This window comes from Cheilinus undulatus, linkage group 17, assembly GCF_018320785.1.
Source record: "Cheilinus undulatus linkage group 17, ASM1832078v1, whole genome shotgun sequence".
Lineage (NCBI taxonomy): Eukaryota > Metazoa > Chordata > Actinopteri > Labriformes > Labridae > Cheilinus > Cheilinus undulatus.
Window position 1 is genome coordinate 24874845 of NC_054881.1, and position 20348 is coordinate 24895192.

Sequence of the window (20348 nt, forward strand, 5' to 3'; positions counted from 1 at the left end):
CAACAAATAAATCACATTACAATAACCTACATCTGATGCCTACTGAATATGTTATGTGGTGGAATTTTGTTTGGTTTTAAAGCAAATCATGGCACAGACCTGTGCATATATGCACTTAAAGAAATTGTAAACATGTATAGGTGTCAGAACTCGACAGTTCTTATGTGCTTTATTGATGCATCCAAGGCATTTGATCGAGTAAATCATAAAAAGTTATTTGAAAAAATGATTGATAAAGGAGTGCCCAAATACATTGTTAGACTCTTAGCTTACTGGTATGCAAACCAGACTATGCAGGTAAAGTGGGGGCATGGTCTTTCCACCCCGTTTGGGGTGAGTAATGGTGTGAGACAGGGAGGAATTCTGTCCCCTGTTCTTTTCAATTTGTATATGGATGATTTGTCCAAACACTTGACATCCTGTAAGTCTGGATGCATAATAGGTAACACATTGGTAAATCATTTGATGTATGCTGATGACCTCGTTATTTTTAGTCCCAGTAGTGCTGGTCTTCAGCAGTTGCTGTCTATTTGCTCTGTATATGGTGTTGAACATGATATGAAATATAATGCCAAGAAGAGTTCAGTGATGATCTTCCGCACAAAAGAGGATCAGATGTTGAACTTTCCTGTCTTTACTGTAGTAAAGTTAAATATCTTGGGCATTTTATCACAGATAAAATGATGGATGATGATGATATCTACAGACAATGCTGCAAGATTTATGCACAAGTAAACATTCTTGCTCGTAGGTTTGGTTTTTGTTCAGATACTGTTAAGTTGTCTCTGTTTAAAGTATATTGTATGCCTTTGTATACTGCACACTTATGGACAAACTATATGAAATCAAGTATGCGGAGGCTACAAGTAGCCTACAATGATGCTCTGAGATTACTACTGAAAAGACCAAGATGGTGCAGTGCAAGTGAGATGTTTGTAGGTGCAGGAGTTAATACTCTACATGCTGTATTAAGAAATCTTGTGTATAAATTCATGTGTCGACTTGATTCCACTGGGAATGAAATTATTTTGGCCTTAACGAACATCAAACATAGTGCTGTTAAATACATGTCTCCACTATGGAAACACTGGTATAGATGCCTGTTTTTAGTGTAATTTTATTTTTTGTGCTTATATTGAATCTGATTCATTAACTTATTGTGCCGTCACGGTAACATGCATGTATTGTTCTGTCCTTTTTATGTGTTTTGTATTGTTTTGTTTGGTTTTTGTTCTTTTTTATTCTCTGGACGTAGAGTCTGTAATAAAGTTTTGAATTGAATTGAATTGAATTGTTATTGTGGCTTGTGAAGACTCAAATGTGGTTCCTTTATACTTTGGTTTGATGCAAAATGGAAAACTGTTTTGTGGTCAGATGAATCAAAATTCGACCATGTCAAAATCTGATTGGCCTCCCCAAAATTCTAAAAAATGGTTGGCTATTTACCTCATCAGCCAGCACTTAGCCATTTAAGCATACCCAATCACCGAGCATATTCTGACCTACTTATGGCAGTGTTCCCACCATCCTCATATATTTCTGTATGTGGCCCCCAATGGAAAAAGTTTGGACACCCCTGCTGTCTCTTATTCACGTTTGGTACTACACCCACCCTAACTCCATCCCCAGCCTCTAGATCTGGTTATGGTGTTGCCCACATCTGACTCTATTCAACAAAAAATATACCACTGTTTTTGTTGAATAGATGAATTTCACATAATGAAGGAGAAAAGCTGCCTAAAAGTGTCCTTCTGGAACTAAGAAGTAGGCCATTTTTTACAGCTTTTCTCTCTTTTTATGTGAAATTCATCCTCAAAATGAAAATAGTGGCTTAATGTTTACACCTTTTAGAGGCAGTGCAAGAAGTAGGCAGGGAGGTGCATCTCTACTCAGCATCTTTTGTTATCGTTTTGATTGAGAGTAACTGGTGGTGGAGTTTACTTACTGTGGGTTTAACATACATTATGTCTGTTTTGCAGCAAGAAAAACTCTCATCACAGGAGCTTCAAGTCATCTGAATCTTGGCACGTTGACAGCACTTCTTTTAAAGTGATTCATTGACCTTTTTATTGAGATTGACCAATAACCCACTGTATTTGTCATTATATGGATGAGTATAAAACCCTGATTTGAATCCCTTCAAAGTCTTCAACAGATTACTTCTGATAGAATAATATATGAATCATTATGTGGAATGTACTTGGATGAAGATAACTCCACTCTGAAAATATATTTCCCAATAAAAATGAGGATAAGCAGGAGGTCGGTAATAAAAGTCCTTTGGATCCAGTATCTGTCTGCCCACAGAGCCGTCAGGACACCCTGGATTCCAGTAAACGCTCTTTTACCATGAACACCATATTTGCTTTGATGCTGTGACTAAGAGCTCAGACACACAACCACTTCCATTGCACTAACCGAGCAGTCGTGCCTTTCCTGCCCTGCGTGTCATCTGCTGTTAAAATCATGTTTGTTTTTGAAATCAGAAACCATTCATGTTTACAAGAAGCAGATAATTGAACGTGTTGTGAATATCAAAAACAGCAATCAAGTGGTCAAAGCTATGAGGTCTTCGTGTGTAAAACAGGATGAAGTTGAGTAATCTGGAGGGTTTGTTTTCTTATGTTGGGAAATTACACATTAGAATAGATGGAATTACTGTAAACAGCCAGTATAAAAAACAGCATTTACATCATAGCTGTAGTCAGGTCGGATTAAGATTACACTCAAAGGAAAACTGCATGGTTTACATTGCTTTAATCCTTAAACTAGAAAAGAAAACACATCTTCACATCCTGTTTTTATTAATTCAGATGATGCCAGTAGAGAACCATTTTAAAGCCACAACAATGCCTCTACTCTCCAAAAGCTGGAAATTTGAGGACGCTGTTTTTATGTTTATGCCTTACATTGACATCCATTATTGGCTGCTGGATACCAATAGAAATGTGTGTCCATATCCTGCATTAACAATACAGTGACAATCTGAACTCACTTGTTGACTGTTCATGCAAATAACAGCCCATACATTGCTCCCAGGCTTAGAGTAGTGAGGTATTTCTGCATGCTTTTTGCAGCGAAGCTTTTAGAAAAACAAATGAATTGGGGAAAATTAGCCATATACTAAAATGCTAGCAGTGCAACTTTGGCAGCTTTTCTCCTTCATTTTGTCATCATAAACACGCTTTTAAAAGAAATGGTGATAAACTCTTCAGCAAATAAGCCTTGTGGGGTTCTACAAGCCTTATTTGGTTATCTGAACGATAGGAGATATAAAAAAGCTAAAACACTGATTGAAGAGCCATAAGGGAGCCACACTTTATCTTACTACCGAGTTGTGTCAAATGATCATGACCTATAAATAGCACTGCAATTCTCATTACAATGAGTGAGGCCGGATGAATGTAAATAAACCACACTTTTTGCTGACTGGCCAATTAACCAATAATTCTGCTTGAGGAGGTGGTTCTGATGCATGCCAGTATTGTGTCTACAGAGGCAATCCAGTCAAGATGAAGGCATCTTAGACCAATGGTTCCCAAACTTTTCAGCCCCTGAATAACAGTGCCAGAGCCATGGACTCACCATCCCTGGAAGTGGTGAAAGAAAAAGATGTTGCACCTAGCAACATGTTAAAAATGTACATTTTAAGGAGTTTTTGTGCTTAATAAATTAATGCAGAGCTCTTGTTTCAAATTGAACTCTTAAGGTTTTTTTTTTTTTCAGTAATGCAGTGCTTCCCAAAGTGTGGGTCAAGCCCCCTGGAGGGCCCCAATGGTACTGCAGGTGGGCCCAAGGTGATTTACGATCACTCTAAAACATAGAAATTCTTTTAAAAAATCAAATCAGATTTCATCAATTGTAAATAATCATGTAATGTGTAACATTTTGAATATGTTAACCTAGATAAACGAAAATTATATTAATTGGAAAAAATTGAAATAATAAATAGTGGAAAATTAGGTAATTCAGAAAACTTAGGTTCGTCTCAAAGGAAGCCCAGGGTGTGTGAATAATACAACAAATACAGAAGTTAAGTTTAAAGTAAGTGTATTGACAAATAATATTTTTTCCAAATAATAAACACAAACAACTTCAAACAATCCATCAATAATAACAAAGGGAGGCCTTTTTAAAAAAATGCAAAAAAATTAAAGTTCTGCCCTTTCTTTAATCGACCTTAAATCAGTTCAGTTCCTCATGTCCCAGAGTCCTTGTTCCTACCCTAACCGTGGTAGTCTTCTTTGGGGAAGGGGGGGAGGTGTGGGGAGTTCAGAGTTCCTTGGGTAGCTCGCCAGTCTTACGACGGATCCAATCCAGGGAAAGGAAGGGGTAACAAAAAAAACCTGACCGCTGAGTCTCTATAATGTTAGGATCGACCGTTTAGTGAAGGTAGTGTGTAATTTCTGCTGCCAACCAGCCGTGCTGCCTGCGTGACCCCAGGTGAGGAGATTGCCAAAGAGGAAGTGACCTTGTGCACCGGATATTTATGTGTTATGGGATGAGCTCGAATTGGATAATGAGTTGCGGATTTGGGGTGTGGTATGAACGGTTTGTAAACAAAATAAACAGTTTAAGGAAATTAGTAAATCAATTTGGGGAAAAAATAAAATAACCAGTTTGTTATGGCGGCACAAGGTCACTCCTGCAGGCAGGCAGGATGGCACAATCTGTATACATTTAAATTAATTCACTGGGTTACACTTTCCCCCCCTAAACTCATGTACGTCCCGTTACATGGAAGTGGCTGTCTGCAAATTGTTGGCTGTGCTATTACACTACTTTCAATCTCTGAATCCCTGAGAGCGTATGAAAAGGCTGTGCTAAGTCCTTAAAAAAGGGACTGTACTCTGTCTAGCACTGGAAGGCCAAGTTTTGCATACTGGAATCGATCTGGAGGTTTTCGGTCCGGGTTGAGCGACGTACAGGGGTTCAGTGTTACTGTCTTCATCGGGGGATTCAGGTGAACTGGTTTGGTCATCATCGGGAGAAGAGGGGGTTCTGTCTGGGGTTTCAGGTAAGTCTGAGTTTTCCAAACTGTGGGATGAGTTATCCATTTTAGGTTCTACAGCGTCCTGGTCTGGGACAGCTGTGTGTTGGGAGGTTTCAGGAGTAACAGGAGTTGCAATGGGATCTTTTGGGATGTCAATAACTGTTGTAAATCTGGATGGTTCAGGGTTTGGTGGTCCATGGTACCAGTGGAAGGGAATGAGCTCTTCTTCGTCTGAGGAATTGTCCATATCTGTTTGACTGTCAGGTGGGTTATGGCTGGAGCGAGTTTTTGGTCTGGAGGGTCTGTTGGCAGATGTCTGCTGTTTGGGTTGAGGCAGGAAACCACAGGGGAGCAGGAGGTCGCGGCGTAGTGTTCTTAGAGGGGTGTTTTTGCTTTCGGGTCTGACAGTGTAGACAGGAAGGGTACCAGCTCTTTTCACAACAATGTAGGGTTCAGATTCCCATTTATCTGCAAGTTTGTGTTTGCCTCTTAGACGGACATTCCTCACCAAGACTCGATCTCCAACAGATAGATCAGATGCAGTGATGTGTTTGTCAAATCTGGTTTTGTTCCGTTGCATGACTCTCTCTGCATTTTCTGTTGCCATTCTGTAACTTTCTTCCAGGTGAGATCTGAGGGCCTGAACATATTGTGAATGAGATGGTTGTTTCTTTCCTGAAACCGGGAGTCCAAAGGCTAAGTCTATTGGCAGGCGTGGTTGTCGTCCAAACATTAATTCATATGGAGAGAATCCAGTGACATCATTTTTGGTGCAGTTGTATGCATGTACTAGGGGTTTAACAAAATCCTTCCAGTGGGCTTTTTCCGTTCCTTTAGGGTTCCCAGCATGTCCAATAATGTCCTGTTAAACCGTTCACAAGGGTTACCTCTTGGATGATATGGTGTAGTTCTCAGTTTTCTCATTCCAGTCAGTTCACAAAGTTCTTTTATTGTTCTTGATTCAAAATCTGGTCCTTGATCACTGTGAAGTTTTTCTGGGATGCCGTAATGAACTAGGAGGTTGTCCCATAGACATTTTGCAACTGTTTTAGCTTTCTGGTTGGTGTGGGAATGGCTAATGCATATTTCGTGAAGTGGTCTGTGATCACTAAGATGTCTTTGATTTTGCTTTTATCCGGTTCAAGTGACAGAAAGTCCATGCAGACGAGTTCAAGGGGTCGTGTGGTCTTTATGTTTACAAGGGGTGCTGCTTTTTCTGGCAATGATTTTCTCTTGAGACATCTTTCACATGTTCTAACTTTGTTATACACGTCGACAGACATTCTTGGCCAATAGAATCTGGTTCTGATGAGGTCAAGTGTTCTTTCAATGCCCATGTGGCCCATTTGATCATGCAGATTAATTAAAACGATGTCACGAAATTCCTGGGGTAGAACAAGTTGATACGAGTAATCAGGTCCTATTTGCCTCCTCCTCACAAGAATGTTGTTTTGGAGCTCCAGTTTGTTAAATTCTCGCAAGAGAAGGGAAGTTCAGGAAGTTGGTCTCGTAAGGCAGGTGGTGGTGCTTCTCCTTGTTCTAGCTGTACTATGATGTGTCTTATTGCTTGATCCGATCTCTGTTTTTCTGCTATTTCCTTTTCTGTGAACTGAGGGATAAGTGAGGTTCCAAACTGACTGTCATCAGTGAAGCTGTCAGGAAGTGAGTCAGCAGAGGTGGAGAGGGATTGTACAAGGGCAAGGTTATGATCTGTGAAGTTTGAACTGTAAATGAGTTGTCGGTCGCAGATGGCTTGAACAGTGTATTGATCAATGTTAACTGGTGTGGGGTCATGCAGGTGGTGTTGAGCAAATCTCCAGATTCTCTCTCTCTCCTTCTGGGACTTTTGATCATCATAGAGATTGCCATGAGGTCTGCGTGACAGTCCATCAGCATCTGCGTTTTGTTTCCCTGAGCGGTACTGGATCTTGAATGAGAATGTAGATAAGGCTGCTAACCACCGGTAGCTGGTCGCATCTAACTTTGCTGTGGTGAGAAGGTATGTTAATGGGTTGCTGTCTGTGATGACCGTGAACTGGTTCCCGTAGAGATAATCACTAAATTTTTCTGTCACCGACCATTTCAGGGCGAGGAATTCGAGTTTATGCGCTGGGTAGCGAGACTCGCTGCGTGAAAGACCCCTGCTGGCATAGGCAATTACTCAATTGGTTCCATCATGCTCCTGGTAGAGCACAGCTCCAAGACCAGTGGAGCTGGCGTCTGTGTGGAGTTGGTAAGGCTTGGAAGGATCAGCAAAAGCGAGAACAGGGGCGGTGGTGAGTTTTTCAATTACTGTTTGGAAGGCTGTTTGACATTCTGAGGTCCATCTGCCATTGAATGGTTCTCTTGGGTTTAAATATGTCTTGTCTGGACTCAAGGTTGTTTTGAATTTCTTTTGAGTTGGGGGATAACCAGATGTAAGATCGTGCAGAGGTTTTACGATGGCAGAGTAACCTCTCACAAATCTTCTGTAGTATCCAGCAAAACCGAGGAATGACCTGAGTTCTTTTAAGTTTTTGGGCACAGGCCAGGTTGTGAGGGTAGAAATCTTGTCAGGATCTGTCTCAACACCATTTCTGGAGACTACATGTCCTAGGTAGCGTACTGATGTTTGGAAGAAGGTGCTTTTTTCTAAGGATAATTTTAGGCCAAACTCCTTCAGCCTATTCAAAACCTTCATCAGCCTTGCTTCATGCTCTTCTAATGTAGGGGCAAAAACAATCAGATCATCGATGAAGACCAGGACTTCTTTCAAATTTATTTCTCCCATGCATTTCTCCATGAGCCGCTGAAAGGTGCTTGGTGCATTTGTCACTCCCTGGGGCATGCGATTGAACTCCCAGAACCCAAGGGGGCATACAAAAGCTGTTTTTGATTTGTCTGCTTCATTCATTTCTATTTGGTAGTACCCAGATTTCAAGTCGAGGACTGAGAACCATTTTGAACCGGAGAGAGCGGAGAAGGTGTCCTCAAGCTTTGGAAGTGCATAAGCATCTTTAATGGTCTGCAGATTGAGCTTTCTGTAATCGATGCAGAGTCTGACACTGCCGTTCTTTTTCCGGACAACAACGATGGGTGACGCGAAGGGAGATTCTGATTCTCGTATTACACAGGCTTCCAGAAGTTCTTCCAGATGTTTACGAACTGCATCCATGTCTTGAGGATGGATGGGTCTGGGTCTGTGTTTGAATGGAGTTTCATCAGACAGTTTGATTTGGTGAGTGACTTTATCTGTTCTGCCAAAATCAAGATCATGTTTTGCAAAGACTTCTGGGATGGTGTTGAGCTTTGCTGTGATGCGGTTTTTCCATTCAGGTGAGAGTGGTGAGTCAGCAAAGTTGAACTTGAACTGTGGTTCTGGAGATGTTGGATCTGGAGAGTGGGCTTGGACTGGATTATGGACACTTTGTTCTTTGGAGATGATGGCTCTTATGGCACTTATTTCTGCAATGGAGGATCTAGCAGGGATGATGATGTCATGATCAGATTCATTGGTTATAATGACTGGCAACTGACATGGCTGATGTCTGGGAAGGTCAACAAGACAAGATTTAACAGTCAAGCCACCTGGCAGAGAGAAGGAAGCTGGGTGCTCAATCATGACAGATTTTTCAAGGGTTATGGAGTGAGTGGTAATGCTGCCCTCTAGTACTACAGTTCTTCCCGCTGGGATGGTCTGGGGACTGGTTCCATGTAGTTTGAGGATGGCATGCTGGCTGTCATTGGACTGTTCGTGTCTCAATTGGAGGATGTGTAATACTGCTCTATAACCAAAAGGAAGAGGATGATTAATGACCAATTTGTCTTCAAGATATCTTTCATACAGGATGTCCAGAGTGTTGGTACCAATAAGCAGAAGAGACTGGGATGTATTCATGTCAGGTACAACCAGAGCAAGGGTGTGGATGTCTACTGGAGAACCTAGAAACTCAGCTGGAAACGTGATATCAAGTTCAATATATCCAAGGTATGGTACAGCTTGGCCATTAGCACCCTCTATCTCCAGGATATTGGTCAGAGGTTTGATGTCTTGGTCTGATAGGTAGCTATTGTAGAAGGAGTGGGGAATGGTTGTCACCTGAGAACCTGTGTCCAATAAACAGCTGAATGGCATATCTTTAATGTTGACTTGTGCAGTGCTTTTGGTTCCTATGAGTCCTGACGGTAACTGCCAGTGATGATGAGTGGGGTGTTGTAGAGTCAATTTCTTGGGACATTTCTTGACTGCAGCCTCCATCTGTCCCTCCACAGAGACTGCTTCTAGTTTGACTTTTTAGACAAGTGATCTTTCATGTCCCACATCTGTTGTTTCTGCTGCAGTTGCTTTCTTTTGCTTGCCACCAGCTCTGGATTTGCAGCATTGGTGCATGATGTGCTGATGTGGCCATCTTCACCACATTTAAAGCAGTACCAGGGTCTGGGCTTGTTCATCTGTGTTGACACGGGAGGAACTGCAGGTCGAGATCGAGGTGTGTAAACTGGGCGTTGTTCATGGTGGGGTGTAGACTGGGTCTTTTTCTGGGAAATCAAAGATGCTAATTGGTTCTGTAGTTTGTTCATTTGTTTCTGGAGATCTTCTATGGCTTTGAAATCATATGGTGGGGTTGTAGCACAGGCACAAGTGTGTTGAGTATTGATGTTGACTCTTTGTCTAGATGAGCTGATGTGTTTTTTCATTCGATGTTCTTTTGCAAGCTGTCTGTCTTCTTCTGTGCGCAACTGGAGTAAGAGGTCGGAGAAGGATGGAGGATTTTCTTTTTTCTGTTCCAGCTGCAGGTTGGTGATGACTGTGTTGTCCCAGCATCCACGGCAGAATTGTCTAATGAGGTGTTTGTTAGTCTCAGCTGGCAGAATACCTCCTCTTTGACGACAGAGTTCAGGAGAACTGGAGTCTCTGGAGGTAGGATGAGGGCTTTTCACCAGGATCTTGTAGAGTGTTTAAAAACTGAGCAAAAAGTTCCTCACCATCTTGGACTGTGGCAAAGGCTGAATCGAGGACCTGGAGGTAGACAGCAGGTAAGGTTTCAGGACCCAGACCTTTAACCACGTCAGCTGCAGGGGACAACAAACTCTCTAGAATTCTCCTGGTCACATTTAAGGCAGACAAACTTGGATCAGTGAGCAGCAACTCGATGTGGGATCTCCAGGTTTCATAATCTGTTTCATGGCTGGGTTTTGGGCATTTTCCAGAGAAGGCACGTAGTCTAACTGGAGAAAGTGCAGAGGTACTGAAGTCATCTTTTCTTACGATGTGCTCAACTACAACTCTTTGTATCTCAGGTGGGTTTAGGTCGTTTGCAGAGAGGAGACTGTTCCTCTTGAGGTAGCTGTAGGGTTTGTCTGAGGTAGGGGCTGGGCAGGCATGGAGGCTTCAGGTTGTGTGGGCTCAATTAACTGAACTGAGGCATCTTCAGTGTCATCTACACTGCTCTGCTCTTCTAACTGCTCACTAATTTGGTTCATCATATCTTTTAGCAACTCTTCAAAACTTTTACCACTGTGGCTTGCCAACTTTTTAAGCTCATTGAGGTAGTTAGTGGTATAGCTGCTACCTTCTGTGGCTGCATACTCATTAGCTAGGGCTTTAACGCAGTATTTTATCTCAGGCACATCTTTTGGAGAATGTGTGTAAGGCAAAAGTGGCATTAGAGCAGCTATAGCTGAACTATGAGTAAACTCAACGATCAGGTTTTTGTAATAAGGGCTTGTCAAATCATCAACAGGAACTATTTTCTTAATAGAACCATATCTCTTCAAACAATCAAAAATTTCTTCATCTGTTTCAGTGTGAGTAACACCACTAATAATAACTGAACATGAAATGTCAACATCTGACTTAGCAATGAAATCCATTTTGATGCTAAATGAAACTTTTCAAACTCAACAAGTTATTCACACAACATAGGCTCCTGGCTAGCTCGCCATTTTTTGTAACATTTTGAATATGTTAACCTAGATAAACGAAAATTATATTAATTGGAAAAAATTGAAATAATAAATAGTGGAAAATTAGGTAATTCAGAAAACTTAGGTTCGTCTCAAAGGAAGCCCAGGGTGTGTGAATAATACAACAAATACAGAAGTTAAGTTTAAAGTAAGTGTATTGACAAATAATATTTTTTCCAAATAATAAACACAAACAACTTCAAACAATCCATCAATAATAACAAAGGGAGGCCTTTTTAAAAAAATGCAAAAAAATTAAAGTTCTGCCCTTTCTTTAATCGACCTTAAATCAGTTCAGTTCCTCATGTCCCAGAGTCCTTGTTCCTACCCTAACCGTGGTAGTCTTCTTTGGGGAAGGGGGGGAGGTGTGGGGAGTTCAGAGTTCCTTGGGTAGCTCGCCAGTCTTACGACGGATCCAATCCAGGGAAAGGAAGGGGTAACAAAAAAAACCTGACCGCTGAGTCTCTATAATGTTAGGATCGACCGTTTAGTGAAGGTAGTGTGTAATTTCTGCTGCCAACCAGCCGTGCTGCCTGCGTGACCCCAGGTGAGGAGATTGCCAAAGAGGAAGTGACCTTGTGCACCGGATATTTATGTGTTATGGGATGAGCTCGAATTGGATAATGAGTTGCGGATTTGGGGTGTGGTATGAACGGTTTGTAAACAAAATAAACAGTTTAAGGAAATTAGTAAATCAATTTGGGGAAAAAATAAAATAACCAGTTTGTTATGGCGGCACAAGGTCACTCCTGCAGGCAGGCAGGATGGCACAATCTGTATACATTTAAATTAATTCACTGGGTTACAAATGCTTGATAATATTGTATGTAGGTTCAGAAGTAACAAAGATATATGGAACCAGTGTCAGGGTTTAACTGGTGTTGGATGAAGTGGTGTCTCCTGCTTGCCTATTTTGGGAATTTATAAGTGTGTTTTGAAACATTAATGCTACTAGGGGGGAGTTTGGGCCACACAGTACATTTATAGAGATGGATGTTAGATGCTTACTAACGATGGGAAGCAACGTAATGAAAAAGCCTTCGTCTTGAGCAAAACAATTCAAAGTCCAGCAGACAATCGGTCTGTTTTAATGTAAGGGCTATCAGTGGAGCAGTCAATGCGTCTAGTCAGACATGTGATAATGTCTTTATTTGCGGAGGAACCCCCTCCCTATATCTGTCTGACTCTTTTAACTAAATTAACATGTTCACAGTGGCTTCATGTGACCCAGACGGATTCTGCAACTCAATCAATAAAATCAAGTGTTTCAGCTCAAGCCTTGTAAGATGGCTCCACCTGATGACAGAAATGGAATGTGGCCAGTCCATCATCTCTGCAGGGTTATGAGGTATGACCCCTGATGGAAAATCAAAAAACTAAGCAGACTTCAGATGAGTTGAGCCTGTACCAGATGGTGAAAGTGCAACATGAGCGATCTCCCCTCTGGCTATGGCTGCAATTGAGCTATAAACATGAGTAAAACCTTTTATTAAAATAAAACAAAACAACTAAAGAGGAACTTTGCCCTCGTGTGACAAAAGAAATTTTGCATTTATTCTTTTGACAACCTCCTGAATTCACAGTGGCTGTTTTTACACATCTGCCTCATGTTTTTTCCCATTTCCTACCAGTTGTGAATGCATCTCCTCGACCAACCCTCACTGACAGGGAATGCAAGCATGCAGACAGTCATACTCCAAATACAGTGAGACATACAACACACAGACACACAGCTATGCAGACACCAGTGCCAGGCCTTTTAAATCAGAGTTTAATGTGCTGTGAAGGAAGTGGACCATGGTTGATATGGCTGACCATCTGTAAATGGACTGAGTCACATGAAGTCAAACTCTTACTGGAAGACTCAGCTTCTCTTCTTCCTTTCCTCTTCTTTTTATCTTTTTCTTGTCTAATCATGTGTAAAATAAGCGGATACATCTGGCCGGCAGTCTTTTTACAGACAGTATGTCTTCTCTGGTATTTGTTCAGGATTATAAAAACAGCAGAAATGTGTAAACGTAGTGTGCACACATGCTAATCATGCTGAGTGTAGAAAGGGGTCTGGAAGCATTTGAAGCCAACATACAAACACAGGTCCTCTTGTTTATTAGAAATATTGTTTTTCCAGCTTTGCTTGGGGCTTAATCAATCAGAAATCAATGTTGTGACTGATTTTCTGTTTCAAAAATAGATGTTGGTCATTATATTCCCATGTTAGTGCGCCAAATTGAACACAGTTGGGTCACCTGACAGGATCAAACACATCCACCTCCCAGTCCATATAAAACCAAACATATGTGCTCATTTCCATATTGTGAAATCCTTTTGAAGACTTGTCTAAAGAGCGAGAATCAGGCATTTGCTCGGGGACTCTCAGAAGAGCCCAGCACTGTTTGATCCTCACAAACAGAGCCACTTTAAAGTGGAAATGTACAGATGTGCCATAGTATCAGTATTGACGGGAGGTCAATGAAGTCCAGGACCGACTTCAAACAGATTCCCTTTCATAAAATAAAAGAACTGCATAAAAATGTTGCAGGATTTGTTTTATGTTGAGATTTGTTTTATGTGAATGTAAAGGGCTGGGCAAATAAAGGAAGCAGGAAAATAAGATGCAGGGACAAACAATAAAACATCAAAAGCTTTGAGGTGTTTTTATGACAGCCTGTTTCATCCATTTGTAAAATAATGCCTCTAATCATTTGCACAAACTGTTGCACTACCATGGACCTCCACCTCTAAACTAAATTGAAAATTAAAATGACACTGGCAAAGCGATTTCATAGACAGAATGTGTTGTAAAAAGTGACATGAAATCTAAGATAGATCTTTTGAGAAAGATTGATTACTTGTATATCTTAAGCCAGATATACACTGTGCAACTTTGAACTGTCCCAGATGAGAGATGACCAGTCCTGGAAATATCTTTGGCTCTAAAACTGAGGTCTCATGTCGTACTGTGAGACAAGTTGAAAGTCATAGTTTTGCAACCAAAGATAGCCTGGAATAAAATTCTGATAGTGTCAGAATTTAGGATGACCATCTCACAATGTGACTGCTGTTACGACCTACGTCAACTAATCAACCAATAGGAATGCAGGAAGAAATGATGAAACAATAAACGTGTCAACAGACAATTTAGCACTGGAATGGAGAATATACCAAAAAGCAGAAGTTTGTGGGATTTGAACAAGGAGGAAAATCTTGAGCTCATATGCAACAATTACAGCAGCTTTGTTGTTACTTTGCTTCGTAATTTACCATGATACTGGCAGATGGATGACACACACTTTATTTCTTGCATATCGGTGTACATCCCAGCCTCCAATTCAGCAACGTTTAAAGGGAGTTACCATCATACAATCTGCACACATCAAACTTGATGTGATATGAGATTCATGTCGTACAGTGTAGCATACCAGAAACGTATAAGATTGAGAAAAATGCGCAGTCTTTAGGAGGCTTTAGGCCAGATAGGAACTCCACCAAAAGCCCTCGCAATCTTAATAAATCCCTTTAAATTATGAGATTTCCAAATCATTAAAAAATCCTCAACGTTTACAAACATTACCAAAAATTTCTGTAAAATTTCAGAAAACCCTTTAAAAAATACCCCAAATGTCCTCAAATATTCTCCAAATGTTTCAGTAAACTTTTCTGAAAAAGCCTAAAGATATGCATGAAACTTTCATCAAAGATTCAGAGAAAAAATCTGAAAATTCTCTGGTAAACTCCCCAAAATTTCTAATAAAATTTGACCCAAAAAAATTGCAGGTTAATTTCCCCAAATTTACAAATAAATTCCCCCAAAATTACATGGAAATGTGTGAAAAATTTCTGAACAAATATCCCAGCGCATCCAAACACATTCCCTAAAAATTCAGGAAATGTTGCAAGTAATTCCCCACTCAAATTTTCAGTCCCAAAACTACCAAAAAATTTCAAAATTTCAAAGCACACTGCCCAGACTCCATGTCTGTCATCAGGCAAATCCATCTTGAAAAGCTCCAACCCACAACATCCGTGCTGTTCAGAACAATCAGTGTCATTTGAGGAGAACGAGGTGTCAGCTATGGGTGGGTTTTAATTGTAATAGACGACTGCCATGGCTGCCTCTAGTGCAGTAATTAGCTCAGATTTAGCTACAACATAGAACAGTTTTGTCAGAACTGAACAACATTTCCTTATTAAAACAGAGAAAAAAGCCATACTGAAAGCTTTTCATGATGAAAAAGATGTTTTTGCTCTCCTTCCAGTCTGCTTCGGCAAGGGTTTGCATTTATTACAGATGGGGTCTGCTGGTGTATCCAATGGCTGCTATGTAGCTTTAGGAAAGCAGCAGTATAATCCGAACTGAACCACATTTTCCTTTGAAACAAGAAATAAGACACACCAAAAGCTTGTCTTGGCAGAGATGTTTTTGCACATCTCCTGACTGGCTTTGACATAAATTTATTCACAGAAGAACTCCACCATTCACAGCTACGGCAGTGGTAGCCTGTCTGCTCAGGAGAAGCACATGGCCCGGCATGAATGTGACAGACAGAATATTCCTCCAATCACCTTCCGAGAATTTCTTTGAAAAGTCCTGCACTTCAATAGGTATATGGAACAGTGTATCAGCTTTTTTTGACAGCTATTTTCCTTTATTTTATCTAAAGGAAATGGTAAAAAAGAAAGTTCAGTAAAGCTTGCAGGGTGCTGACTGACTGAAATGAACCCTCAGTCCAAGACAAGTGAACATTGAGTCTGGATGATGTAGTTGAGCCATGATAAGACAGAGAGCCATGGAAATGATGTATTGACTTCCAATCTCAGGTTCTCACCACAGATATATAAATTACTATACTCAACATGGATGCTAATGCAAAATATAAATAGGGGAGTCTGCTTCAGCAGCATGCAGTTTTTTTTCAATACCTACCCTGCTGCAATTTGAAAAGTCATTACAGCCACTCTTATTTTGTTGGTCTTGTGTGCTACATGTTAGCCCCATCCATAATTCCTGAGCTGTAATCAGCTCTGTCAACAGAATTAGTTAAGACATGAGTGGAACTGGACTGATGCTAATAAACAAAGATTTTTCCTGCATTCTTGGTGGACCCATTACTTCATATTACTCACACATAAAACACTGAAGAAATAAGATTCAGCAGACAACTGATTTGATGTCCTAGCTGATTTGATGCTAATGAACAGTATATGTGGTGCATAGTTTAATTTAAGCACTTATTGAATGCAATTCACTAAATACTTACTCTGTATGAACTAAATGCTTAATAAAAATCTTTAAAAAAAAAAGATTTTTCCCCATCAACATTATACCATGTGGGTTTTAGCTGTGGAAACATTTTGCTTTGTTATGTGACCGCTTATGTTACTTGTTATGAATTCCTGGCTTAGAGGTATGACCCCAGTGTTCCTCCCGATCCCCCGTTTAGTTTTTGAAATATGTGGTTTCAAACCCAGCAGCAAATACATCTTACCTCCAACATATGTGATGCTCCATGGAGCTGAAAAAGATGACGTATGTCGGATGAGAATTTATGTAAAAGATCCTCTGTGGGCTTAGTGGGGAGATAATGGAAATCAGAAACAGGTGTGAGTGTTGTATGTGTGTCTGCACTTCCCCGACCTTTTCAGGCATTAAAGAGGAAGCTGTTGCAGGTGTTCTTTTTACATTTCTACAGATGCACAACATAAACAAAGATCAGCAGACAAACACAAGCACATCTAAGTCCTCCTTCATCCCTTCCTGTCAGGTTATTTTTACCTCTTTCATTGTGAACTGGCAACAGCTTGGATCATTTCACAAGAGGCAGATGCAATTTTAAGCTGGTTGCATGTGTGTAATTGACATTTTCTTTATTTACAAGATATCAACGTGATTAATGGATTTTTCTCCAGGGCTTTTGATGCTAAACAAGACAAGTTTTGCAGATTTTCCCCTTTCAAATAAGTTGAATGATATGGATAGTGATGCTGTAAAGCACAAATAATGACTTTTTCCACTGTCTGAAAACAATACAATGAGAGCAAGGAAGTCAGAGTTTGAGCACGAAGCAGGCTTTAATTTATGGTATGTTCCAAACAGCACTGAACAAAAAGAACAACAGTGAGACAGAACAGCCAGATCCCAAATTCTTCCGATTAATGCATGTTGGAGCGACATCAGTCAGTCTTCACAAAGTCCCTATCTGTTACTGTTTGTCTCTCCCAGATGCCTTTAGTCTGTTTTTTTTTTCCTTTCTTGTCTGTGTTTTGGCTTCTATCCCTCCCTCCATCCGGTATTAGAAAAAAAAAAACCCTTGTGAATGGCAGGATAGGGCCTGGTGTAATGCTGTCAAAGCCTGGACTAGTTACAGCACAGCTGAATGAAACTGGCAAGGCTGAGTGGAGCGATGCACTGCTGGTAATGAAGAATGTCTCCACTAGGGGGAGCTTTAGCAGAGTCACACTACAACCATAGGCCCAAACTGCACACAGACTGACAAATCTTTGGCCCATGTAGTTAATTAAAATGTATATGTGCAATGTCCCTTTAAATATCAATATATATTTCATTTCAAATTTATAATTTATAATTTTATAAAGGGGATCTTCTCTTCTCAGAACAAAAATATAGAGAGATTTCTTTGACTGTAAACGATGAACAGAGAAACCCCCAGGTCATTCCTCACAACAACAACCCATTTTGTATTTACTCAGACGTCTGACAACATCAACATGTGGCCCCTGCCCCCGAGTGAACCAGCAGTTTGACGGCAGGATACACAGCAAAGCACATAGATGGGTCTCCAGCACACAGGCTTTATCAGAACACTGTGAATACAATCCAATATCTGCAGTTTTACTTCAGACCATGGACTTCTCAATGATTTCTTTAGGGGCGTGATTATAGAATTAACTACAGGCCTATGTTTTTGAAAGCTTTCATGACAGATGAGGACAGAGTTGGTAGAATCTAATATTGTAGTATAGTCTTGCAGTGTTTTTCAAGATTCATGTGATCTGTATTGTGCTTTTGTGTCAGCTATGTATAATTTATTAATCATTGTGCCATGCAGTAGTGTCCAGTCGGTGGCATATAAGACATTATAGCAACCTACTAATAAACAAAACGATAAAGTATGGGAATGTTTTCATTCTATGGTGGCCTGCAGAGGACAAGCATACTTAATTTTCCAGCTCTAACAGCTACATTTTGGGTTCTCTTTTAAGATCTCCACTTATTTATACCATTATATTAGGATAAAAATGCTGGTTTTCCCTTGCGAATGAGTTGATTTAAGTTGTTTTCTTGAGATGTTAAGATACTAACAGCAACACCTCTGAATAATAATACTAAGAACGACAGGATGGGAAAAACATATATTTATGTTTGTATGTGTTGTTACAAGTCAGGCATTCAACCTTCTGTTAAGAGTATGATATTGGCATTGAAAAATGTCTCAACAATGAGCCTTTTACACTGAATAGCTTTAAAATAATACACAAATGATCATAACAAGTTGAATAGCCAAAAATTTTTTTTGCAAATAGCAGTGTATCTAGTCTTGTGTTTCCTTTAAAAAACTAAAACATGTTTTGCTTCTTTCTACCATTGTTAATAATTAAAGAAAAAATGTGTATAAGGAAAATAGATCTTCTTGTTAGGGGAAATGTATGGTGGTCCTAAAGGCCAGTTGTAAAAATATTTCATGGTTGCAAAAAGAATTCCACAAGACTCCATAAACATTTAACCAAATTCAGAAAAAAATCACTAATTGAACAGAAAAATATTGTCAAAATCTATTATTTAATAAGGAAACATTAAAAAATCTTCAACTTACTGCCAACATATTTGAATATTTTGAATTTTTTTGCAGGTTTTGCAGATTTTGTTAATTTTTTTTTTTTTTTTTTTGTCAAAATGCTGGTGGTGTCCAGTGAGATGTTTTTTTCTCCTGTGAAAAACCTGTGAAAAACCAATGTTGGTATGTCAAAAATAAAAACAAAGAATGAAATTAACTTTACATTACTTTTATCACATAAAATAAGGTGCATGAATTTTTGCCCACTTGGGGCTTCAATATAATTCCTCTTGCCATCGTTTGCATACATTTTCACTCCTGTGAATGCTGTTCATGATATATATTTTTAAAGCCTATTAATTTCCCACTGAGACTAGGATTCACACCCCTGAACAACTGACTGAGTCCCTTGTATTGTTAGTGTGAATAATTTGGCCACTAAGGCAGGTTGATTATTCCATGTGAATACATTAAAATGAATCACTTTCTTCTGCTGAAAGTGCTGTATATTAAATATGATATTTTTTAGATATGCAATATTACTTATACTGTCCATTCAGTGGTATTTATGCTATTATACCAGCTACTAATAAACAAAACAATAAAGTAGAATTGTAACTATGATTCTATAGAAGCCCTAAGAGGACAAAAATCCTCAGTTTCCCAATATTAACAGCTGAATTTTTGGTGCTCTTTTAAGATCTCCACTTAATAATCTCATTGTATCTAGATAAAAATGCTGGTTGTCGCTTGCTTATTAGATCAGTGTGGTTACCTTTTTGAGATTCCAAGATAATAACTTGTTTTAGCTGAAAAACCAATGTTGTTATTCCAAACAAAATCAAAGAATTACATTAACTTGACATGATTTTTTTCACAAGGTTTAAAATAAGATGTATGGATTTATACCTGTGGGTTCCTTATGTTTACCATTGTCATCATTTTCATTAGTTTTCTTGTACGTGAATGTGTTTATGATAGATTTTATAGTCGTACTAATCTCCAACTGGGACTGGTAAACATGTATGAGTCCCACTGTTGGGGCCCCTGCTGACATGGGTGGTAAGCCCCCTGTATTGTTAGTTTGAGCAATCATGCCTGAAAGGTAGCTTTGTTATCTAACATGAAATACATTAAGATAAAACCGATTTTATAGTTTCAAGTGCAGTTTATTAATGCGATGTTTTTAGAAATAGACAGGAATTTAATTCCAATCACATTTTTGCTGGTTTGACTAGTTTGTGTAAGAATAATATAAGGTCAAACATCTTAGCTCGCTGGCTTAACTAGCTTTCTAAAGCTTTCCATATTTTAGAAGCTTTTTTTATTTTAGCTTAAAGTAGTGGTTGAAGACGTAGTTTTTTTTATCAGAATTAGAGCTTGTTGAGGCCAAAGAAACTCTGAGGTACTTTTTCTTTAAATAAGAAGTAGCAGTTCGTGTCTGTGCTCAATACAACTCAAAGCTAATTGCGGTTTTCTCATGTTAATGCGGCCAGTTTGTGAGCCATTAACTAACCAGGCCCTAATCTTTCCACGGAATCTCCACTGGCACCTTTGAGCTTTTTATAGTGTGACAGCAAGACAGTTTAGTCTGTAACTTAAAATAAAATTAGTTC